The 27,276-nt window shown below is 34.6% G+C and overlaps 1 pseudogene across 1 annotated transcript in view; it reads left to right on the top strand.

Moving 5' to 3' along the window:
• LOC143228971 (uncharacterized) overlaps nt 1-15,789 on the top strand; it is a 34,339-nt pseudogene extending 18,550 nt beyond the window's left edge. The window contains exons 6-8 of the transcript XR_013015585.1: nt 5,314-5,449; nt 11,891-11,971; nt 12,554-15,789. The product of XR_013015585.1 is annotated as an uncharacterized LOC143228971 (transcript). The remainder of the gene's footprint in view (nt 1-5,313; nt 5,450-11,890; nt 11,972-12,553) is intronic.
• The last annotated feature ends 11,487 nt before the right edge of the window (nt 15,790-27,276 follow it).

The raw sequence follows: 27,276 nt of genomic DNA, 5'->3' as shown, positions 1-27,276 counted from the left end.
CTTTTTGGTTAACAATGGTTTAGAAATGTATTGTGTGCTTTGTGTCAGACCATCTCTGTCTTATATTAAGTTTATTTATTTTGTGAATTTTGAGTTTATTTTGGTATGAGGAGTTTGTAGCATCTGTAAAGTCCAACTAAAACAATTTTAACATTTCCTGTATCATATTAGAAAGTCATCACACCATAGTCTGTACCAATTTACTTATTTCATAATCAAGTACCCCTCGGTGTGGATTCCTGTATGTGGTGAGGGGACCTCCCAGGGAAGGTTCTGCTCTGTCTGGTTACCTTCTCTGGGATCTAAACATCCACCCACGTGTTTGCCATGCGTGGCGACCCGTGAAGGGGAGGAGAGGATCCTGGTGGTTGAGGGGTCCAACCCTAACTCACCACTTTGGCCTTGAATTCCTGTAGATGGGCAGCCTTTGGGTGGCCCCCTTTGGGTCAATCGGCTGGTCCACTTGGGCTAGAGTCAATCAAGTATAAGTGTTGAAAGTTCTCAACAGGTGTTGTGGACATTGTGCCTGATGCTGGTGTTTGGGTATAGTGCTCACGAAACCCTGGCGTTGCTGCATTGTCCTTGCATGACATTGTAGTGCGTCCCCCTCATAGGGCTCCATGGTGGGTGGGGTCAGTGGGTATCAAAATTTTTCTTTTTTCCTATGGATCCTCCTTCAAAATATTTAACTAAAATAGTGAAAAAACAATCAATAGGTAAGCGACCACGACTTGAAGACTCTAAGCAGCAATCTTCAACATCTGTAACACACTACCTCGTTTTCTTATATTACATTCTCTTTCAGAAAAACCTTTAGGGCAAATGTCCCCCTTTTTTTATTCAGAAGGGGCTAGAGGGTCTTGCTGGCTCTCCAAAGTCAGTAAAGAAGCTTTGATCTGGAGACATATTAGTTGAAACATCCCCAACCCAACACAGTGAACTCCTCTTGAATTCAATGGCAATTGGGGATATACCTATTGAGGTTACCCCTCATGCTAACTTGAATTCATCATGAGGAGTTATTGTTGTAGGGATTTGAAGAACATCCCCGAATCAGAGATTCTCGCTAATCTCTCCACTCAAGGAGTTTTTGCAGTGAGGCGCATCTCCACTCGCAAAGATGGAGTTACAGTGCCAACAAGTACCCTCGTTTTGACATTTACATCATCATGTGCACCTGCCACCATCAAGGCAGATTATCTAATTTGCAGGGTACGGCCATATATTCCAAACCTTCTCCAATGTTTCCAATGTCAGAGGTTCGGCCACTCAAAGACGTCATGTTGTGGTTCCCTGACATCTGCTCGTTGTGGTGGCAAGTACCATGATTTCTATGAATGTGACATGGACCCACATTGCGTCAACTGCAATGGTTCTCACCTTCCTACTTTTGTTCTTGCCCAAAATGGTTGGTGGAAAAAGAGGTGCTGCATTTGAAAACGATTCATAACATTAGTTATCCTGAGGCTCGGAAATTGCTGCTCGCCACTCCATCTCGGACATATGCTGCTGCATTTCATTCCACAACTACAGTGGGAGTGCAGACAGATCTCTCTGTGCCTCCAAGAGAATCGTTTTTCAAAACAAATAAAAAGCCTTTTGACCTCCATGGTTAAAAAAGGTTGATGAATCGACTTCCACACCCATCTCTGTTCCTCCTATACATTCCAACAAACCTCAAGATCCACATTCTTCAGTTTCAAGTACAGGCATTTCTTCTGATACATCTTTTTCTCCCACCCTGAGAGGCAATAGAATCATTCGTTCGCGTCCTCAGTCACTGGAATCCCCTTCCAATAGCAAAGACCTTCCCAATTGACCCAGGGCAGGATCCATGGAGGTTGATAGACCTCCTCCGATTAAGGACAGTAAGGAAAAAAGACATGGTCGTAAACAGAATGGTTCTCTAGCCACTTCGCCTACCCATCATTAATAATGGCCACCTTGATACAATGGAACTGTCGAGGTTTACGTTCTAATCTGGATGATATCAAAACACTGATTGCTTCCTACCATCCTGTATGTCTTTCCTTACAAGAAACATTTCTAAAACCTGCTGATACAGTCACCATTCGGCAGTTTTCTCTGTACAGAAATGACAGGCTGTGTGATGGACGAGTACATGGAAGGGTGGCACTATTGGTTGATCAGCATGTGTCCACCCTGTCTTTGTCACTCAACCTAGAGAGACATATGATCAATCAGACCTTGATGCTCTCGTTGAACAGTTGCCATCTCCCTTTCTACTCCTGGGGGACTTTAATGGACATCATCCCCTCTGGGGAAGTACTTTTTCAGAACAGATGATCTGCCATTGCTTCTTTTGACCTTCATATCCAGGCACAGTTGGATGAATTGGGTCTGTCCTTGGATAACATTGCAGAATCCACAGGTCAGCCCACCCCACCATGGCTTATTACAGCCCCCAAATGTGACCTTTTTTTCAATCATCTGAAAAAGGCAGATACTCCAGATTGGAAGTACCATCTTTTATTTAATGAACATCTTTCAAACAATCATTCTGTTCCAATTTATACAGATGGTTCCAAATCAGGTAATTCAGTGGGCTCTGCGGTTTGGTGGTTGTGCGCAGAATCCCCTCTACAGCTTCTGTATTCACTGCTGAACTGTACACCATATCTCTTCTCCTGGATCATATTGAAGCTGAGCAGTACTCCAACTGCACTATTTATACTGACTTGCTTAGTTCTCTACTGGCCCTGGAATCGCTACACGTTGGCTCACACCCTGTTCTCACTGATATTCAAAACCGACTAGCCCATTTCTCATTAACTGCTACTTCTATCTAGTTTTTCTGGATACCAGGCCATGTTGGTATTCGCAGGAACGAGCTTGCAGACACAGCAGCTAAATCTATCTGCTCCCGGCACTATCACCACTGTGCCTATTCCATATATGGACAATGGTCCTGTATTCAAGGTTCGGCTCCATGCCAGCTGGCAGTCCACTTGGAGTGAGCAACGCAACACTTTTTCAAATAAAACCCTATATTGGGCTTTGGCCACCTAGCTTCTGTAAGGTTCGGAAGGAGGAAGTTGTTCTAACTAGACTACGCATTGGTCACAGTTTTTTATCTCATCATTTTCTTTTATCTGGAACTGTTGCACCAGTGTGTAGTTTGTGTAACACTCAAATCACTGTAAGCCACATTTTACTTTCTTGCCATCATTACGACTCTCAACGACGGCACTATTTTAAACATATTCTGTCACAGGGTTTGTCTGTAACATTAGACAGTGTTATTGGTGATGGTGACACTGTCCACCTTGATAAAGTTTTTAGTTATTTAATGACCATTAATCTTTTTAATCTCATGTAAGTGTTTGATATTTATTCATTACACCTTTTTAATTGTGGTTCCCTTTTAAGACTCTCAATCTCTCTAGTTCAATTTGAAATTGGAAAATGGCCAGAACATTAAATAACTCGACACCAGGACCGGAAAGGCCAACTTCAGGTGACTAACGCTGCTGTTTGAACTATCCGTTTGAACTACCTGTTAGTCGTCCTGGCGAGTTGTTATTCCAATTTTGCTGCATGTCTTTTAAACTTTTATCACTTTACCCTCTCGTACTGGCCATAATGACACATAACTTGGAACCAGGACTGAAAAGACCAACTTCAGGTGACTGACGGTGGTTCTGGTACTTGCCTGTTAGTCTTCCTGGCAGGTTATGTTCATTACCATTGTGCTACAGGAAGTCCTTTACAACTTTATAGACTGGATGTCAACATCAGTTTTATGCAATTTTTTGTTTTTAATTGCTGTTTTGTTTTTACCTTTGTTTACTTTTACAAATTTTACTACATTTACTTTACTTTTACCTTTTTACTGGAGATTTGGCTACTCATTATTACGATTTTGCTATATGTCTTTTAAAACTTCTATTATTTTACATTTTGATAATGGCTGCTATAACACATAACCCGGAACCAGGTCTGGAAAGACCAACTTCAGGTGACTGACGGTGGTTCTTGAACTTACCTGTTAGTCTTCCTGGTGGGTTATGATCATTACCATTATGCTACAGAAAGTACTTTACAACTTCTCTTACTCTGCTTTCTCTCTTAACATTGTAAACTAAGTGTCAACATTGATTTTATGCTTTTTCTGTTTTTCAATGAAGTTTTGTTTTACCTTCATTTCCTTTTCTGTATTTTACTACATTTACTTTATTTTTACCTTTTTACCAGATGTTTGGCACAGATAGGCTAGCTCCTTTGTGCCATAAAACACTAAATCAATCAATCAATCAAGTACACTCAAGTTAGGTTCATCCAGTAGCACAGCAGGTTTTTGTCTTCCATGTGCAGTTTCTTCTGTCACTTAGAAACAGCTTGTGTACTTTTAATTCATGTACAAAGACAACATTTTTATAAATTACCCTGTTCACATCGTATATTGATATGTGCATTTGTTATAAACCACTTTCTGGATGGGAAGTTTCTTGCAATTAGTCTGTATACAGTAGTGGTAACCTTATATTTAGGTGATCATAAATCCTTGTATATTAAGATATTTAAGCATCTTATTTGGACTGCATATTTAAAGACATTGCCTTAGAATGACCTAATGGTTGGTGTGTAGAGATGCAGATTGTAGGGTTCAGTGTTTTTCTATGCTCTAGAGAAGCTCCATGTTTTTAGTTGTTTGTGCATTAAATCTTTGAAAATCAGTCTTGTGTTTTGTTTAAAAGCACCTGCATCCTCTCTTAATCAGCTCTAATTATGGATGGTTATGCTTGAATTTCAGAGGTGTCTGACATGACTGTGTCATGTATATCACCACTAAATTTGACACTACAAATTTAAAAATACAAGAAATTTTGTTATCTAGGTGTGGTGTAGAAAATATTGCACATAACTGTTACTTTCTTATTATCCACTCCGTATAAAAGGCTTAAGAGGTCTTCCTCCAGATTATCAAATAACAAAATATAGATTCACAGTCTGCTTCTTAAAAGCAAGTGTTGTAGTATCACATAATTATATATATAAATGTAACATTTTTTTCAAAGATGTTTTAATATTTGAAAAGCTTTACATGTGTAAAAATTACTTTTTTCATTGTTTTTAAATTGAATATTTTGTAATACACAATGTACTGCTTTATATTGTATCATTAAGGAAATAACTAATAAGAAATGAAGTAATCTTTATTGTAAAGGAGTTTTAAGAAAATTGGTAGTTTAGGAGGACATATTTTGTTTAACTGTTTTTAATCCTGAAAAAAAAGTTGATAATTTATGAAAAGATACTTGGCCATACATATATGTTTGTTTGTATGTTTAGGAAAACCAGTAAGTCAAAGAATTGAAAGTGATAATGAAGATGAAGACTTGTCTGATTTTATTGATGATGGCCCTCAAGAAGATGAAGGAGATTACTCCAGTATCATCAGAGAAATGTTTGGATACAACAGGAATAAGTAAATTTCTTGATATAAACCATTAACATTTTAGGTCTTGTAGTGTTTTGATAACTAAGAGGTTAGAATATAATTCCTAGTGGTTAATTTTGAGTTTTTGAAAATAATGCTATGTGAGATGACAATTGAACAGCATTTTTTCATTAGGTGTAAATTAGATAACATTATTTATTTGTAATTGTGTAGAGAGAGAGAGAGATAGCAGAAAAACGTTTAACCCTTAACATAAGAATGTGTGATCAGAACAAACATCAATGTAACTGTAGGCAGAAATAAAGAATTCACAATTTTTCTTTATAAACTAAACATGTATATCTGTAAGTCTGAAAGTCTTTTCAATATTCATGTGGATATAAACCCCCAGTTTGCACAGTTTTATCATGTAACTGTATACAACTAATAACATTTGTTTTTTGCACACAATATTAAAGAATTATAATAAATGAAGAAAAAAATGTTTTTAAAATAATTAGGTATTGTGTTACAACAAATTGTTTATTAGTCACTTTATTTTGTTTAAGAGACTCCTCCATAAGAAGCCTTAGTGTTATAACTTGCATCAAGTTCCAAGTTCCTGACAAAGTACTGATTGTTAAGAGTTGTTGGCACTAACATCCATGTTAAATGCAGTGTTATTGTCACTGTGGATGGTTTGAGCCTCTTGTTTGTAGAGCTTTTGTTATATATATTTTCTTTAGTTCACAATGTTGTCATGTTTAGCAGATAGTTAGGAGATTTTGATTCCTTTTTGTGTGTATTTTTGTTGCTAGAACTATGTTTTAGTTTTGTTTTTTGTAAATCTAGTAAAGAGAACATCTTGCTCTTATTGATATGTTAATATATTGTGGTTATTCTGATACAAAAAATGGATTTTAACTACCCATAGCTAAGTAAAGAAAAGCAAAGGTTGATTTCTTTGTACATATTTTTATATATGCTATATCTCCTTGTCTAATAAGAAAAAGCATATATAACTAAATATTCACTAAAGCACTGTTTTTCACAGAAAACCAGCCCCAGAACAAAGTGTTTTAAACATGTGACATGTTGACGTAGGTAGAGTAGCCAAAGTTGTCTGGTTTGTAATAAATTACTCAGCTGTTTCTATCTGTAAAGTCTGTTGCTGTATATATATAGGAACATGTGAACCCATAAAACACATAAATTACTCAGCTGTTTCTATCTGTAAAGTCTGTTGCTGTATATATATAGGAACATGTGAACCCATAAAACACATAAATTACTCAGCTGTTTCTATCTGTAAAGTCTGTTGCTGTATATATATAGGAACATGTGAACCCATAAAACACATAAATTACTCAGCTGTTTCTATCTGTAAAGTCTGTTGCTGTATATATATAGGAACATGTGAACCCATAAAACACATAAATTACTCAGCTGTTTCTATCTGTAAAGTCTGTTGCTGTATATATATAGGAACATGTGAACCCATAAAACACATAAATTACTCAGCTGTTTCTATCTGTAAAGTCTGTTGCTGTATATATATAGGAACATGTGAACCCATAAAACACATAAATTACTCAGCTGTTTCTATCTGTAAAGTCTGTTGCTGTATATATATAGGAACATGTGAACCCACAAAACACATAAATTACTCAGCTGTTTCTATCTGTAAAGTCTGTTGCTGTATATATATAGGAACATGTGAACCCATAAAACACATAAATTACTCAGCTGTTTCTATCTGTAAAGTCTGTTGCTGTATATATATAGGAACATGTGAACCCATAAAACACATAAATTACTCAGCTGTTTCTATCTGTAAAGTCTGTTGCTGTATATATATAGGAACATGTGAACCCATAAAACACATAAATTACTCAGCTGTTTCTATCTGTAAAGTCTGTTGCTGTATATATATAGGAACATGTGAACCCATAAAACACATAAATTACTCAGCTGTTTCTATCTGTAAAGTCTGTTGCTGTATATATATAGGAACATGTGAACCCATAAAACACATAAATTACTCAGCTGTTTCTATCTGTAAAGTCTGTTGCTGTATATATATAGGAACATGTGAACCCATAAAACACATAAATTACTCAGCTGTTTCTATCTGTAAAGTCTGTTGCTGTATATATATAGGAACATGTGAACCCACAAAACACATAAATTACTCAGCTGTTTCTATCTGTAAAGTCTGTTGCTGTATATATATAGGAACATGTGAACCCATAAAACACATAAATTACTCAGCTGTTTCTATCTGTAAAGTCTGTTGCTGTATATATATAGGAACATGTGAACCCATAAAACACATAAATTACTCAGCTGTTTCTATCTGTAAAGTCTGTTGCTGTATATATATAGGAACATGTGAACCCATAAAACACATAAATTACTCAGCTGTTTCTATCTGTAAAGTCTGTTGCTGTATATATATAGGAACATGTGAACCCATAAAACACATAAATTACTCAGCTGTTTCTATCTGTAAAGTCTGTTGCTGTATATATATAGGAACATGTGAACCCATAAAACACATAAATTACTCAGCTGTTTCTATCTGTAAAGTCTGTTGCTGTATATATATAGGAACATGTGAACCCATAAAACACATAAATTACTCAGCTGTTTCTATCTGTAAAGTCTGTTGCTGTATATATATAGGAACATGTGAACCCATAAAACACATAAATTACTCAGCTGTTTCTATCTGTAAAGTCTGTTGCTGTATATATATAGGAACATGTGAACCCACAAAACACATAAATTACTCAGCTGTTTCTATCTGTAAAGTCTGTTGCTGTATATATATAGGAACATGTGAACCCACAAAACACATAAATTACTCAGCTGTTTCTATCTGTAAAGTCTGTTGCTGTATATATATAGGAACATGTGAACCCATAAAACACATAAATTACTCAGCTGTTTCTATCTGTAAAGTCTGTTGCTGTATATATATAGGAACATGTGAACCCATAAAACACATAAATTACTCAGCTGTTTCTATCTGTAAAGTCTGTTGCTGTATATATATAGGAACATGTGAACCCATAAAACACATAAATTACTCAGCTGTTTCTATCTGTAAAGTCTGTTGCTGTATATATATAGGAACATGTGAACCCATAAAACACATAAATTACTCAGCTGTTTCTATCTGTAAAGTCTGTTGCTGTATATATATAGGAACATGTGAACCCATAAAACACATAAATTACTCAGCTGTTTCTATCTGTAAAGTCTGTTGCTGTATATATATAGGAACATGTGAACCCATAAAACACATAAATTACTCAGCTGTTTCTATCTGTAAAGTCTGTTGCTGTATATATATAGGAACATGTGAACCCACAAAACACATAAATTACTCAGCTGTTTCTATCTGTAAAGTCTGTTGCTGTATATATATAGGAACATGTGAACCCATAAAACACATAAATTACTCAGCTGTTTCTATCTGTAAAGTCTGTTGCTGTATATATATAGGAACATGTGAACCCATAAAACACATAAATTACTCAGCTGTTTCTATCTGTAAAGTCTGTTGCTGTATATATATAGGAACATGTGAACCCATAAAACACATAAATTACTCAGCTGTTTCTATCTGTAAAGTCTGTTGCTGTATATATATAGGAACATGTGAACCCATAAAACACATAAATTACTCAGCTGTTTCTATCTGTAAAGTCTGTTGCTGTATATATATAGGAACATGTGAACCCATAAAACACATAAATTACTCAGCTGTTTCTATCTGTAAAGTCTGTTGCTGTATATATATAGGAACATGTGAACCCATAAAACACATAAATTACTCAGCTGTTTCTATCTGTAAAGTCTGTTGCTGTATATATATAGGAACATGTGAACCCATAAAACACATAAATTACTCAGCTGTTTCTATCTGTAAAGTCTGTTGCTGTATATATATATAGGAACATGTGAACCCATAAAACACATAAATTACTCAGCTGTTTCTATCTGTAAAGTCTGTTGCTGTATATATATAGGAACATGTGAACCCATAAAACACATAAATTACTCAGCTGTTTCTATCTGTAAAGTCTGTTGCTGTATATATATAGGAACATGTGAACCCATAAAACACATAAATTACTCAGCTGTTTCTATCTGTAAAGTCTGTTGCTGTATATATATAGGAACATGTGAACCCATAAAACACATAAATTACTCAGCTGTTTCTATCTGTAAAGTCTGTTGCTGTATATATATAGGAACATGTGAACCCATAAAACACATAAATTACTCAGCTGTTTCTATCTGTAAAGTCTGTTGCTGTATATATATAGGAACATGTGAACCCATAAAACACATAAATTACTCAGCTGTTTCTATCTGTAAAGTCTGTTGCTGTATATATATAGGAACATGTGAACCCATAAAACACATAAATTACTCAGCTGTTTCTATCTGTAAAGTCTGTTGCTGTATATATATAGGAACATGTGAACCCATAAAACACATAAATTACTCAGCTGTTTCTATCTGTAAAGTCTGTTGCTGTATATATATAGGAACATGTGAACCCATAAAACACATAAATTACTCAGCTGTTTCTATCTGTAAAGTCTGTTGCTGTATATATATAGGAACATGTGAACCCATAAAACACATAAATTACTCAGCTGTTTCTATCTGTAAAGTCTGTTGCTGTATATATATAGGAACATGTGAACCCATAAAACACATAAATTACTCAGCTGTTTCTATCTGTAAAGTCTGTTGCTGTATATATATAGGAACATGTGAACCCATAAAACACATAAATTACTCAGCTGTTTCTATCTGTAAAGTCTGTTGCTGTATATATATAGGAACATGTGAACCCATAAAACACATAAATTACTCAGCTGTTTCTATCTGTAAAGTCTGTTGCTGTATATATATAGGAACATGTGAACCCATAAAACACATAAATTACTCAGCTGTTTCTATCTGTAAAGTCTGTTGCTGTATATATATAGGAACATGTGAACCCACAAAACACAAAATACATTTAAATAACTTTATATATATATATCTGTGTGTGTGTATATATATGTTATTTAAATGTATTTTGTGTTTTATGGGTTCACATGTTCCTAGTACAAGATAAAACTGTACTCATAGTAACCATAACACTATGTAACACAAATTTTGTTCCTGGTTAATATGTGTTATTTCTTAATTGCTTATGTTGTAAAAATACAGAAAATGGTCATTATTCCCTTCAAACTTTGCTTTTGTGACCTGTATAATGAAATTTAGAAATTAATCTATTTTCTATGTAAAAACAGGCAAATTTGCACATTTTTATTTACATAAGGTCTGAATAAAACAACATATGAATCAAGATTTACATGTATTTATATTAAAGTTATACGAAAATGTTTAGAAGTGAGTAGTTTTTCGAGATTTGCGACTGTAATGTAAATCACTATTGTGTATCAGCCCTCAAATATAATCTTCCATCATGTTTTCGTTATATGCTCTTTAGTAGCGGCGTTCAAAGTCCAGTATATCTTGGTGGAAGCTCTTGCCTTGTTCCTCTGAATATGCTCCCATGTTTTCCTTGAATTTATCAAGATGAGAATCAAGGATATGGACTTTCAGGGACATCCTGCAGCCCATTTTACCGTAGTTCCTCACCAGAGCCTCAACCAGTTCCACATATAATTTTCAGTCTTGTGATTGCTCAAAAGGCCCCGAACCACTGTGACAAAGCTGCCCCAAATGTTTTTTTTTCCTTCCTACTGAATTTCTTAGGGAATTCTGTGCACTCCAGGATCTTCTTTATTTGTGATCCAACTAGGACACCAGCTTTGCCTCAGACAGCTTAGGGTAGAAGGTTTGAAGGTACTTGAAGGCTGCAGGCTCCTTATCAAGAGCTGTGACAAATTGTTTCATAAGACCCAATTTTATATGCAGTGGTGGAAACAACATCTTCTGGAGGTCCACTAGTGGCTCACACTTGACATTGTGCCTCTCCACAGAGAAGTCGGTCTGTTGTGGCCAGTTTTTGCTGTTATAGTGTGCTACAGTGTCCCTGCTGTTCCAAAGGCAAAGGTAACAGGAAAACTTGGTAAAGCCTCCTTGAATAGGTCTATGTATTCACTCAGGCAGCTAGAACTAAACTGAAGTGGTGAGCCCCTGTATATATATATATATATATTACTATGGAGAGTTCAAGAAAATTCTCTATCATCTATTCAGCACTGAATCTACCTGGAATAGTTTGGAAAGTGGGTAAGTTTGAAAATTTCATTACCCAGGTCACAAAAGCAAAGTTTGAACAGAAAAATAGGTATTTTCCATTTACTTTAGACATAAGCAATTGGGAAATAACACTTCCTACCCAGGAACAATAAAAAGTAATAATTTTGTTACATAGTGTAATTAAAATGAAACAGATGAGAAGGAATATACATTTGTTTCATTAATCTTCTATCTATTATGAAACAGGTATACATATATGGATGATGATGATGACGATAACAATATGGAAGCAAGCTATGTGGACATAATGAAAGAAGAAAAAAGAAGGTAAGTTATCATTGACTGTAGTGTAATGTTCTTGTTTATATTATATATGACCTTTCTACACATTTTCAGACTGAAATACTTTAAAAAAATTTTAAGAGGAAAACCTGTTTGAACTTTTTATTGTGAGATTAATACATGAAAGATTGATGTGTAATATGTACATATATATGTGTATATGTATTGGTAGTTTTATGATGTAATTTAGCAAGTGAGTTCACAACTAAACCTTCTATTGTTTTTAACCCGTAAACAGATGTCAACATCATTTGATGCTGCTATCTACAACATTCTTGCTGTTTAAGGGCTAATACAGTAGTTTTTATAAAAGCCAGTCTTTCTTTTACTTTTTTGAATTGTTAATTTTTTATGCTGATTTTGAGGTTTTTATAATAATCTTTAGAAATATTTTCTTCAACCTATGTGAAATAGTGTTAACTGAAACATAGTGTTTAAATTGTTGAAATATTAAAATAAAATGGGATACCTATATATTTACTTTGACACTTGATATTCATAAAAGGCTGATAATTTATTTATTTTATTCTTTATGTATAATATATGATTGTTTTTTCCTTATTCTAGTGCCAAAATTGGTATGATGGAAGATTTGGAAGACATTAAGAGAGAAGAGGAAGAAAAAAGAGCAATGTTGTTGAAAAAAAAGTTACAAAAACAGAAATAATCTGATAAAGCTTTTATAAATATTTATGAACTCCGTAACTCTAAAAATAAGTGTAATAATGAATAACTAGTTCTGAAAAGTTATACCTTATATTTTATCATAGAAAATATCAAATATTAAATGTTACCCATTGAACTAAACATAACAGTAGCTTGTATTCCAGAAGAGTTGTCCTTTGTTCTTCTTGAACAGTTTCTTGTGTTCAAAATGCATTGGAATTCCTAGTTTCAAGAAAGAGCTGTAGTTTTATTTGTGCTTGGTTTGAAATTTACAGAAGTATGGTTAAGTAAATAATAATATCTATTGTGTTTTTATAATATATGGTTAAGTAAATAATAATATCTATTGTGTTTTTATAATATATGTGCCTTAAATTAATGAACCTACACTTAATGTAGAAGAATTTGTAACTGTCAGTTACTTATTTACATGTTTGAAGAAGAGTTACAAAAGCTGTAGTTTGAAGCCTGGTTTATAACTTTAAAATATTGTTTCAATTATAGTTTTCAAGATTTAATCCCTATAAACACATATCTGACCATTTTATGTTGAACAAGCAATTTAGAAAAAATTAGATTATACATTGATATTTAGTATTTTACCCTGTGGAACTATATGAATGTTTATTGTTATTTTTGCTTTTGCTACACAGTTTTGTAGTCATTCAGGGACCAGTGATCTTTGTTTTGCTTTACATTGAATTTGTTTGCATCAGGAATTCATTACAACAAATGATGTTTTAAAAAATCAGAAAATGTGTCTTTTTATATACAGTCCTTTTAAATATTTATGGAAGAACTTTTGGTTTAATGTTAGTCATAAATATGACCACAAAAATACTGAGACTATCTGGTATTACAATTGCAGTCATAAATTGTCAGGCCTTTCTGAAAATCTCAGTTAATGTAGCAAATTACTTCTGTAAATTTCTAAAGCATAAGGAATTCAGGCTTGCAACATGGTTGATCAGAATATTCAAATAAAAGTAAAAGACAAGAGTTTAAAAAGGAAAACTTCCAGGAGGCTTGGGTTATGTTGCCGTGTTCCTCCACTTTGCCATGCTTGTCAAGACATTAACTATAATAACAGAGTTAACACAAAAAATCACCAAATAAAAGGCAAGTGAATTTCACAAGAACCTGGGAACTGAAGAAACATGGAAGAATAATAGAAAGTGTTTGAAACTATTGACGTTTAAACTCCTAAAGTGTAAGATGAACCTGAGTATTGTGTGAATGGGTTGACATTATAACATGCTTTTCTTTCACTCGTTTGAAACATCTAAGTAAAAACAAACAAAAAAACAGAAGTTGATTTATTGATACATATTTTTGTATGTGCTATATCTTCTTGTTTAACAAGAAAAATATTTGTTGCTAATTACTCACTAAAGGTGAAATACTGATAGTTATTTGTGAAGTGGCTTCATATGCCCATGAAGTATAACATGGAGATATTGTAAAAGTGAATTAATATTTAGGTGTGGTAAGGCTTATCTTGCAAAGCACAATATTTAGTAGTAGTTTTATGTGTAATATAGTATCATAACAAACTGATGATAATTTAAACCACATCAATTCTTAATTGCCTAATGCACAATTTCAGTAAAAATAGTGTATAGCTGTATCTTAACTTAAAGAACAGTGTTATTTAGATTATTACCAGTTTTATTGTGACGTGTCATACGTATATTACTGCTAAATTACATTATAAGTATTGTCAAAAAAAAACAATAGAGTAGTTGGATTAAGGTTATATATTATAATGGAAATCATGTTATAAAGGTTCAAAATGCATGTAAAACAAAAAGACTTGCTGTTTGCTGGATGAAAAGATAAAATACTAACTGAAGGTTTGTACCGCGCAGTAAAAACCAGAATAATAAAGTGAAACATGAAAGTAATAATATGAAACATGAAAGTAATAATATGAAACATTTATTAAACATTTCAGAATATTAAAATTTCTATCTTCAGTAATTTAGGTATAAGAGAATAAGCATGGTGGTAGTTACAGCAGATACATGATACAATTTGAATAAAAGAAGGAAGAACAAGAGAAAATGAAAATATGTAGGACAAATGAATTACTTACAATAGATTAAAAATAAAATGTATATCAGAGATGGAAGAGTAGTTTTTATGTATTTTCATGCTTGGCCTTTGGGAGAATTTTAAGGTTGGATAAAACAATCAAATAAACCATTTCTATAATGTATTGGTAGACAGTGGAATTGGAAGGGTTTGTAACTTTTCTTTCTAAATAATAAATTCTTCATTTAATTTAAGGTTATTTTAATTTAGCTATTTTATTTACATTACATATTTTTTCAATTTTTCATGATATATTTAAAGTGTTCACTTGTTTGTTACAAATTGTATCATATTTCTGTTGTATTTCCAACTGTTTATATTTTGTACATCTAAATTACTGAAGATGAAATTTTGAAGATTCTTAAACAGATTTTAATAAATTTTTCATGTTTTACATTATTATTGAATAAGACTTTGTTCATGCTGATAGCATATTTATTTGTCAAAAGTTCCCTGTAGGAAGAGAGTTGTTTGTCATATTTCAGAGAAATGTTATTTTTTAATACTTTGTTTTGTTTGTACATGTAGATAAAACATGCACAATATTTCTTTGTTTATGATTTTCAAACTAAATTCTATATGTCTGTTATAATTATGTAAAAGGAATCAACTAGTACAGTTATGTGCAAAAATATTTTTTGTTTATGCCATTTCCATTGGTTTTGTTCTTAGATTTTATCATAAAGTTTGCAAAGGTGTACATCTTTCATTTTAATATTGTGGACAGTCTCTAGACCATTTTTACAAGCAGTGACTGGTACAAAGTATAAACTCACATTAGATGTAAATGTACCATATATCCTTATTGAAATCATTGTTAAAAATTTATCACAATTTTTTTCCAACCTGCAAAAATCATGTTCTACATAAAGAATTTGTTCCAATAATTCTGAAATTTAAAGTCTCTACAATAAACATGTTAAAAAGAACGTCATACATTCTCAGATCCTAGAATATTTTAAAGGGAGCCTTCAGAATTGGACGTTTATAAATATTGATGTATTCGTCATATTTGATGATAAAAATTATATTTTTGATTTTAATCAGGAATTATTGTAATTCTATGACAAATATTTACATCGAAGTCCAAAGTAAACAGATTTGAAAAATTAAGATTAAGTAAACACTATGCAGTGTAAACCATCATATCATTAGTTTCAATACATACTATTATTTTTATTTTGTTCATAGTTTTATTATTATTGTTATTTCTAGAAATAATTCAAGTAAACTGTATACAGTTAGCTTAAAAGCACTGTTTCTAACTAATAGTTTTTTCATGCACTGTTAAAAATACATAATTGGCAGGTGTATATTTAGGCTTAACAATCTTTATTCACTTGTGTCTTACAAAATTTTTCTGTGACTTTGGACAAGTTCCTCGAAGAAAAATTTAATACGCAGTATTTTGGTTTAACAAGAGGAGAAAAGTAATTATTTTTCTTCAGGTGTATGAGTTTGCTAAAAATCATAACATAAATTTAAAAAATACAAATTTCATATTGGTTATCAGTCATGTCTATCATTTGCTGTAGTTTATTCTATTGCTCAGATTTTCTTTTAATACTATTAAAAAGCATGGCTCGGAACTTTAATTGTTAGTAACACCAGATACGAGGCTGGAAACCAATGCCGGCAACTTGACTGCATGCTAAAACTTTTAAAATTATTTAAATTTAAAACATTCAAATAACGCACATTTAGTTTTCACGTTCGCCTAATGGTTTGTTGTTATCCATCTTCGAGTCTTTAAACTCACCCACACACACAAAATTGGTGTATTCCACACCCTTGTGCAAATTAATTGAAACAAATGGTCATTTTACAATATTTTCAGCATGGCGGCCACTGTAGGCTCGCTGGACCTGCTGATTTCCTTTAATAGTCATTTTTTTTCACACAAACGGCGTCATTAGCTGTGTTTTGCAGTACGGTTGCTCTATTTTTGGGATATAACGAAATTTTGAGGAATATTATATCATTTGAAATTGCGTTAGAAGGGCAAGGAGACCAGTCAAAAAACAACTTACCAACTGAATGAAGAAAAAACGGTATCAGTGGGGTCTGAATACAAGAACTGGACGCAAGAACAATGGAGGAAGGTGTTATTCAGTGACAAGAATCATTTCTTCGTACAGAGTCAAAGAAGTCTGCATGTTCGCAGATCTCCAGGTGAGAAACTTCGAGAATCTCACATCAATCAGTTTGTAAAACGTCCCTTGAAGAAGATGTTTTGGGGCTTTTTCAGTTATTATGGCGTCGGAGACTTACATATCGTAGAAGGTATGATGCGAAGACCACAGTACATCAAAGTTTTGCAGAGAAGAGTCGTTCTAGAATTGAAAAAGAGATTTCCAGATGGATCTGGCATTTTTCAGCAAGATCTGGCTCCGTGCCACACATCGAAACTTGTGAAGAATTTTACGACTACAACGCGAATAAAGGTGCTGGAAACTCTCCGGACTTAAATCCTATTGAAAATCTTTGGGCGATTTGTAAAGAAAAACTTCGGGGAAAAGACTGTACTACGAAAGATAAGCTAATTGAGGTGTGGTTATGAGATCCAAGAATTAGTAAAGATTACAGTCAACTCGTGAACTCGATTCAAAGCGGATTAATGATCTGAAAAATAAAGGCGGGCATATCATGTATTAATTTGGGAGTAATTTTTGGATTCTCAGAAATAAAACACAAAAAATTGAAAAAATCGTAATTTTCTGTCTTGTTTCAATTAATTTGCACAAGGGTGTAAATGGTCAGATTATAAATAAATTATGCAAATAGCAAGTTTTTACTTTGTTATATTTCGATCATTAAGACTCATCCGGATTAGGACATGGTAAACGTTTAATATTTTAAGTTTTTCTTCCGTAGAACAACATGATTGGAGAAAATGGGAAGGTTTTAAATGTTTCAATAGTACATTGGAAAATTCTAAATGGAGGAAATTAGCCAAAAATAACGCCACCTTACGGAACTACTACCGTGTGATGTACGAAACACTATTAAAAATATTTTTTATAACTTTCATGTAATTCTGATATAAATTGGTACACCAAAGATAAATAACACAAGCTGTACCGAATTGTATAAACCTAAAATTTATCAACTTTTTCTCTTGCCTTTGATATGGTGTTGAATATAAATCGCAGATCTTGCTAAATAATTAAGAGATGGATATGCATTTGGCGTTGATTGGAAGTATACACTTATTTGTTATCAACTAATGAAAGTTATTTCTGTGATAGGGATTTTAAAGCGGAAACTTTTTTTGTAGTTTTCACATGAAAAGATGTTTGTGAAATAAGTAATGTACGATTATGAATGGATTAATATCCAAATGTTATTGACGTGTGTATAATATAACTACCCTGGGGTACAACTTATTATGTGTTTTATTTGGCATAATTCCAATGATTTATTCAACACTTTGGCACAGAGCCAGACTCGGAGATTTGAGAACCTGACCAGAATCTGTAACAGGTATTCTGGGATAGTTTCCCATAATTAGTGCCAGGAAAATCTTCCATTTACAGTGAGAGTGCAGAATAAATAAAAGAGTAAACGCAAAATTTGCTACTAGAATATCATTATTTTTAAACAGCCCATATGTTAATGATAATTTATCATATCCACCGCCAGCTTTGTGAAGTTTCCAACACTGTACGTTATAGTCTTAAACTATAATTTCTTGTTATAGTTAATACAACAATAAATTATAGTCTTAAACTTATTTGAAAGTAAAACAAAAGTTGTAAAATCGACTCGTAAAACTAATATTAACTTATTTAAAATGGAAAAAAAAATCCAAATTGATAAAAGTTAAAATTAATTGTATTTATTTAATTATTCACTGACTCATTTTATGACAAGGAAATCTTACATCAAAAGAACTAATGGTCACCGTTTTTAAACATTTTTAATTTATGCACGTGTCGTTAAATTTGAGAAGAGAAAATTGTCCAGGTAACGCCTTCATTGGCTTGTAATACATAAACAACCTTGAGGCTATTCTTGGACTCAAGTTTGGAACAATTGCAGTTCTATAAAGACGAAGAAAAACTTGGGCCACCAGGTATGTCGCAGGCATATTTGAAACCAACTGTTCTGTAATGTGTATTATACAAACTATGTTGATACGGTGTGTATGGATGACATGAAAATCTATTCTAAATAGTATTGTTACATCATAAGTCGGTAAAATCGCCAGCCAGATATGTACACCAACCAGTATTGACAGGTAAAAATTATTTAAAATACATCATCATCCACGTGTAAAATAATTGTGTTAAATACATCATCAATATGATGTGTACATACCCAATACTGATAGGTACAGTTGGGACGGGTGTGAACTGGTGGTCACCGTGCTGGGCTGTGTACCGGAAGGACCAAGGTTCGTGCCGTGATGCCAGCTTTATGAAAGTGATAGTTATTAATTTCAAAGACACATAGTCCTTGTAATGGCTGGTGCTTTTTTATCGACTGCCTTATTTCTGGTATATTTATAATTAGGGACAGCTATACCCAAATCTTACAGGTATGTGTAGTACATACAGTACTCTTCAGGTTTAAAAAAGTGTGTGTTAAATTGAATTAAACACCAGCCAGACGTGCAATAGCTGATATTGACTGGTACAAGTTAAATTGAATTCAACACCCGTCAGACGTACTGACTGGTATTGACAAGTTAAATTAAATTTAACACCAGTTAAACGAACGATAGCTGATATTGACAAGTACAAGTTAAACTGAATTCAATACCAGCCGATGTAGCCACTATTATTTCAAGATGGATTAGTTTAGCGTTAAAAGAAACGTGATTATTAAATGTTACATCATAATATTGGGTTGAGGAATAATTCGTGAGCGTTTTTTCAAGTTAAAAATATATATTCATAAATGAAACGCTTTCGCAAAATATTTCATGTCATTTGGTAGATAATTTTTTGCTCTAATAGATGGTGTGTTTGATTTTCATATGTCTTTAATTTTTTGCTTTCATTTTCAGCTCATTAAATGGAATGTCAAGTGGACAAAATCGAGCATTTTCGACACCATCTGCTTTTCACATTTAATTTCTTGCAATTTCGTTTAAAACAATGCATACTATATACCTAGGTATTACATGAAATAAAGTATCATAATAAATGTTTTGGGTGTAATGTGTTCATGCATTGAAGTATTGTATAGTCGTGCATGTAATGCTTGAATGAAATTATTTAAAAACGCTCACGAATTATTCCTCAACCTAATAGTTCCCAAAAATAATCCTAAAAGTTCAGTCCCATCTTGATCTCCATTCCAAACATAACCTAAAATTAACACTATTATAGCTCTAGCTCGTTCCACCAAGCCTGATGAATAACGTTTAGCTCGACAAGAACAACACGAACATTTTGGTCGTGAAACTGTCTTCCAGTAGTTGATATGAATTTTCTCTGACAGTTTAAATATAATTAGTGAAGTAAGTAGGCCAAAGCACGCTCCGGGGACCAACTGGAAGCAGGGGGGATTAGTTTCTTTAGTTAACGTAAACACTGTCTCAGTCTACTTATAGGGAAACTGCAGTACCGTTGCTTTAAGCCTCGAGGGGTAACGCTATCTGTATTAAGATGTTAAGAGGTAGCAACGACTTTTCTGAATTATTTTAAGTATAATTAAATATATAAATCTCGGAAGAATTAGAAGAGTGGAATATATTTGCAGTGAAAAATGAAGTAAAGATTCAATGAGCGACAAATATGCCAAAAGACAAAGCTGATGTTTTATACCGACGAGAACTGTTTTTATAAGTTTTACTCGCTTATGTTTTCCTGCTGGATTACGGGTTTCATCTTATTATTTGATGTACTTGATTAAAGAATAGACTTAAAACAGTTTGCAATCATGCGTTGCATAGTCCAAATATTTTAGCTCAGATGGTTAAGGTCGTTTAACTCGTAACCTGAGGGTCGAGGATTCGAATCCCGTCACATCAAATACGCTCGCCTTTTTAGCCGTGGGGACGTATTAATGTGACGGTCAATCTCACTATTCATTGGTAAAAGAGTAGCCCAAGAGTTGGCGGTGGGTGGCGCTGACTAGCTGCCTTCTCTCTAATCTTACACTGCTAAATTAGGGACGGCTAGCGCAGATAGCCCTGGTGTAGCTTTGCGCGAAAATCAAAAACAAACAAACCAAATGTTTTTGTTAGAGCCATACAATACGTTTGTAAAAAATAGAACAAAGAGCTATTTTGTAAATGGTCCTCCTCTAGACGTCAACTGACGTGAAGAAAACTTAACATAATGCATAATTAATTATCCTCAATTGGGAAGAATGTGGTCACATGTTTTCAAGCTAAAAAAGAACGCTAGCTATCACAGGCGCTGCTAGGTAATTAAAGGATTCGGAGTTCGGTCCCATAGACGCTGGAATTTTCGGCTTTTCAGTATGATATCGATCATGGCTTTTTATCTTTTATTGTTCTTTTTTCAAGACACTAAACGGAAATTTGGGGCACTGCCAGATATATTTTTGTTCATATTTATGGAATTTGGACTGATTTTATTAAGTTTTCTTAAAACATGCTTTATTATATTATCTTATGAATCACAGAAGCTTATTTGTATCTCAAGTCAATATTAAGTAGCTTAAAGGTTATATTACAACTTTTTAAATTGAGCTATAAAATTACGTCATTATTATTATGTAAAGTACATTCCAGAGGAAAGATTTTTTGAATAAAAATAATGAAAAAAATAATTGCTGTACTGCAGATTCGAGGAGAACCGGGAATGGCTTAGAAATTAGCATGCCTGGTCTGTGAACCTAATGATACACGGTTCCGGACTCGCTGCCATAAAACTCGCTCTGGCATTCGAGAACGACCCGTTCTTTTTCTAACCATTCGTTTTGATTGATCACGAGGATTGAGTCAGAGTCCTATTTTAATCGATTCTCTTTACTCATGCGGTTTACTTTGAATTTCGCGTGAAGCTACACGAGGGCTATCTGCCCTAGCCGTCTCTAATTTAGCAGTGTAAGACTAGAGGGAAGGAAGCTAGTCATCAATACTCACCGCCAACTCTTGGGCTACTCGTTTAGCAACGAACAGAGGGATTGACCATCACATTATAACGTCCCCACAGCTGAAAGGATGAGCATGTTTGGTCTGACGGGGATTCGAACTCGCGACCCTCGGAATACGAGTCGAATGTCTTAACCATCTAGCCATGCGATCAACCAGCTACGTGACAAGAGAAATGACCAGCCTGATGGTAAAAATTCATTATTTCAGAAGTTCTTGAATCCGGTATGATAATACTTCCGGACCAACTCAGATCTACACACAGTATTCACATCATTATAATTCATGATGTTCATTATTATCAGCATCAACATTATGAGAACGTAATCCGGATATTAGTTTGGTATCATCTGCTGTATTTATAAAAAATAAATCCATCTATGCAGTTCCAGTCCTTTTTCTTCTCCATTCTGACAGCTGAAATGTGATTTCAACATCTTCAACGTGTTTGTTTCAAATCAAGGCAGAGTTGACAGAATTTAACATTTTATGTTAGAGAACCTATAGATTCAATCGGAAACAGCACCCTCATCAGTTAAACTAAGTTGAAAGAGAATTGGAGACAAAAAGAGAATAAGAAAACACACAAAGAAGATTTTAATAAAGTTATTAACGACATCCCAGCTGGGTCTTATCTTTGAATAGCTCTGTACAACAAGAGATACGAGAGGGAAAAAGGCTTAGGTAATTGATAACATCGTTGTGGTTTGGATTGAATTTCGCGCAAAGCTACACCAGGGCTATCTGCACTAGCCGTCCCTAATTTAGCAGTTCAAGACTAGAGGGAAGGTAGCCAGTCATCACAACCCATCGCCAACTCTTATACTTTTTTTTTTTACCAACGAATAGAGGGAATGACCGTAACATTGTGACGTCCCCACGGCTGAAAGGGCCAGCATGCTTGGTATGACGAGGATTCGAACCCGCGACCCTCAGATTACAAGTCGAACGCCTTAAACCACCTGGCTATGCCAGGCCGGTAAGATGAGGTATAATAGTGATAGTCCTGGTAAGCCCGGCATGGCTAAGCGTGTTAAGGCATGCGACTCGTAATCTGAGGGTCGCAGGTTCGCATCCCCGTCGCGCCAAACATGCTCGCCCTTTCAGCCGTGGGGGCGTTATAATTTTACGGTCATTCCCTCTATTCGTTGTTTAAAAAAAAGCCTAAGAGATAGTGATGGGTTGTGATGACTGGCTACCTTCCCTCTAGTCTTGAACTGCTGAATTAGGGACGGCTAGCGCAGATAGCTAGTCATCACCACCCACCGCCAACTCTTGGGCTACTCTTTTACCAACGAATAGTGGGATTGACCGTAACATTATAACGCCCCCACGGTTGAAAGGGCGAGCATGTTTGGCGCGACGGGGATGCGAACCCGCGACCCTCAGATTACGAGTCGCACGCCTTAACACGCTTGGCCATGTAGGGCCCTGCACAAAGTGGCTCCAAGACTCGACTACAGTCGTCCCTAACTTAGAAGTGATAAAACGGAGGGAAAGCAGTTAGTCAACATTATACACCATCAAATATGAGGCTGTTATTTTACCAACAAAAAGTGGAATTGACCGACACTTTATAATGACCCAAGCGTCCTAACCACCATGTTATGTAGGCTTTACTCAATGTGAAAGTTTGGAGAAGTAATTGATTTTAAATCGAAGCGTTCTAAAAGTGCATAATACTATTTAAAAAGATGGGCCAGGAATGGCCATGCTATTAGTGTGCCAGATTAAATCCAAAGGTTTTTGTTTTGCGTCAGGCGTTTTTGGGCCAGGTGCCTTATAAGAATGACGATAAAATCTCACTATTTAATTAGACTGACCCAAGAACAGGTTGTGGTTACTGTTGAAGTTAACTGTCTTTCTTCCAGTCTATCAGTGGAAAATTATGGACAGTTAGCTTGAGTAGCTTCGTGTGAGTATTCAAAAGAAATGAACAAACACATGTGAAAACACACGAACTGGAATATACGGTTTAGACTTGTAATGACCTAATATACCACAGCTATTACTTTAACACAGTAGTAATTTTTATTTAACCAAAATAGGACTTACTGCGTAACTGTGTTTTATTTGTAGGAAACGTGTATTCCTTTATAAAAGGAAATATTTAGCATTTGTTTGTTTTTAAACACACCTGAACAGTTGGTATTTTGTGTTGTTTATTAGTTTCTTTTTCTTTTTTCTTTGTTCTCGTGAAATTGGTTGTTAATATTTTAGTATGTGTTTCGAATGAAGTTTCTTTTGCAAAAAAAAAAAAAACCTCTGGTTGAAAGCTTCGTGTATCTTTCACTACATTGATTTCTTTTTTTCCAACGGACATTACTCTAAGAAGAACAGAATAATTTTGGAATGAGTATAGAAAAACTGAAGAAATAGTAAAACAACTGTTTGTTATTCTCTTAATCATGGGCAAGGCTTAGCCTTATGCTTAGCATACCACGCCGCTTATCATAAGATCTAAGGTTCGTGCCGTGATTCTACTAAACACGAACAGGTGGGCTAAGGCGTTCGACTCGTAATCTGAGGGTCGCGGGCTCGAATCTCCGTCACACCAAACATTCTCACCCTTTCAGCCGTGGGGGCATTATAATGTACGATCCATCCCATTATTAGTTGGTAAAAAGAGTAGCCCAAGAGTTGGCGGTGGGTGGTGATGACTAGCTGCCTTTCCTCTAGTCTTACACTGCTAAATTAATATTAATTATCGGCTAGCGCAGATAACCCTCGTGTAGCTTTGCGCGAAATTCAAAAACAAAAATAAACTAAACACGATCCAAACTTTCAGCTGTGCATGCTTTATAACAGTGACAGCTTTTCCTCTTACTTGTTTGCAAACAAACGAAGCCCTTGTGGCGGAGGGGGCTGTTAACTGACAGCCTTCTCTGTATTTCATAGTCAAAATTAGAGACAAAATTGAATCATGTGTGCAAAAGGCGTCAATCAGGTGGAAAAAATACCCACACGAATTGCCCACGATATATTCTACATATAAGTAAATAATAATGTTAATATAGAAAATAAAATGCATGAGAAAGTCCATTAGCTTAAGTTAATTCCAGAATATTACCTTCATTAACAGCGGTGCGTCTGCAGACTTACGAAGGTAGAAAACGGGCAGATAGCCCATTGTGTAGCGTTATACTTAACTCTAAACAAACAAAACATTAACGGCTGGGCTGACTCTCGTAGTGTTTCGTATTGTTTGTCGTATTTTTAAGTCGTTGAGGATAGAAACAAAATCAGGCCCGGCATGGCCAGGTGGTTAGGAAGCTCGACTTGTAATCTGTGGGTCGCGGGTTCGAATCCCCGTCACATCAGTAATGCTTGCCCTTTTAATCTGTGGGGGCATTATAATGTGACGTTCAATCCCACTTTTCGTAGGTAAAAGAGTAGACCAAGAGTTGGCGGCAGGCCAAGCTATCTTCCCTCTTGTCTTACATTTCTAAATTAGGGACGACTAGTGCAGATAGCCCTCGTGTAGCTTTACGCGAAATTCAAAAACAAACAAACAGGAACAAAATTTAAGTGAGTTCGCGAGTTTAAAAATATTATTATAGGCTATGTGAAACATTTTCATGAAAGTTTATTCAAGAAATGACTTGAAAGTACAAAAACGCGAATTAGACCCTCGGATTACGAGTCGAACGCCTTAACCACCTGGCCATGCCGGGCCAGCAGTGTTGAGAGATTGTTGATTTACTATTGAATTAGAAAGTTAATTTGGTGTTGCGTTTGTGTTTTTCAACGAAGTACTAAAAACATAAAAGAGTAGAGCGTGCGCGAGAAGATCAAATTGAATTCTTATTAAGGCTTTGTTTATTCGTGAAGATAGCCCTATTAGTGTTTAAGTGAAACTTTTTGTTTGTTTTGAAGTTAAGCACAAAGCAACATAATTGGCTATCTGTGTTATGCCCACCAGAGTTACCGAACCCTACATTCTAGTGTTATTACTGGGAGAAAGATAAACTTGTACTACAGTTTTTGTAGAACTCACAGACGAAGAAGATGCCTTCGTTATCATTAGAAGTACTAGAATTTGTATTATTTTCTACCAAATAAACCAAAAAAAAACATTTAAGATTTTTTTAAAATCAAACAACAAGTTTGTCTAATGAACAATAAAAACAAAATAATCTGATTTATATAACACGAAGATTGTATGGTTAGCAAGGAAAGTGGATTTGTCACTTAAAGAAATGACGTAAATGTTTAGAGTAGAGCAACTCATTTAATATTTTAATGTTGTGGCTTTTTTATGACTACGTCATAACGAAACATATCCTTCCAATCATAAAGTTATGAAGCATCGGCTACACTTTTTATGAAAGGTACGGACAGAGATCAAGAGTCCGGCATGTAAAACACACCTTGCTTGCAGTAGGATTAAACTTGAAAGTGGCAGGCAGACATATTGAAATAATTTGGAAAAATAATGAGCATTTGGTTAGAACTTCTTAGAAATACACTGAGCATTTGGTTAGAACTTCTTAGAGATACACTGAGCATTTGGTTAGAACTTCTTAGAAATACACTGAGCATTTGGTTAGAACTTCTTAGAGATACAGAGATACACTGAGCATTTGGTTAGAACTTCTTAGAAATACACTGAGCATTTGGTTAGAACTTCTTAGAGATACACTGAGCATTTGGTTAGAACTTCTTAGAAATACACTGAGCATTTGGTTAGAACTTCTTAGAGATACACTGATCATTTGGTTAGAACTTCTTAGAAATACACTGAGCATTTGGTTAGAACTTCTTAGAAATACACTGAGCATTTGGTTAGAACTTCTTAGAGATACACTGAGCATTTGGTTAGAACTTCAAGCTAGAGATACACTGAGCATTTGGTTAGAACTTCTTAGAGATACACTGAGCATTTGGTTAGAACTTTCTTAGAGATACACTGAGCATTTGGTTAGAACTTGTCCGGAAATACACCGATCGTGACCAAAATCTTAAGGACGCGATGAACATAAAGAAAAATAAGACATGCATTTTGCGTTGTTAGACTCAACCACTTATTTGAGTAGAGCTTCAAATTTTGCTGAGATGAAAATAAGAAAAGGGAAAAGGTTTCGTTCTCTGAAAAAAAAAACTTTTAGCATTTAATAGGGAAAATGTGAACACTATGAAATTAGCCTAAATGCTAGCTGGTCAAAAGTTTAAGACCATACCAAAAAGAAGTCCTAAACAGGGTAGGAAATGCCCAACAAGAGATCTCAGTAGTGAGTTGCACGGTCATCATTGCGAATAACTGCAAACATTCGCTTTGGCATGGTCGATGTAAGCGTTTGCAGAAGGCTGACTGGAATGTTATTCCAAGTGGTGAAGAAGGCTTCACGAAGATTATGCAGTTTGGAATTGACGTCCATTTCTATAGACTTCCCTTGCCATCCACCCCCAAACATTTTCAATGAGATTGAGTTCGGGCGAACACGCATTTTCCCTATTA

This window comes from Tachypleus tridentatus, chromosome 10 (assembly GCF_004210375.1).
Source record: "Tachypleus tridentatus isolate NWPU-2018 chromosome 10, ASM421037v1, whole genome shotgun sequence".
Taxonomy (NCBI): Eukaryota; Metazoa; Arthropoda; class Merostomata; order Xiphosura; family Limulidae; genus Tachypleus; species Tachypleus tridentatus.
Note: the sequence above shows the minus strand (reverse complement) of the source record. Positions and strands in the feature narration are given on the sequence as shown.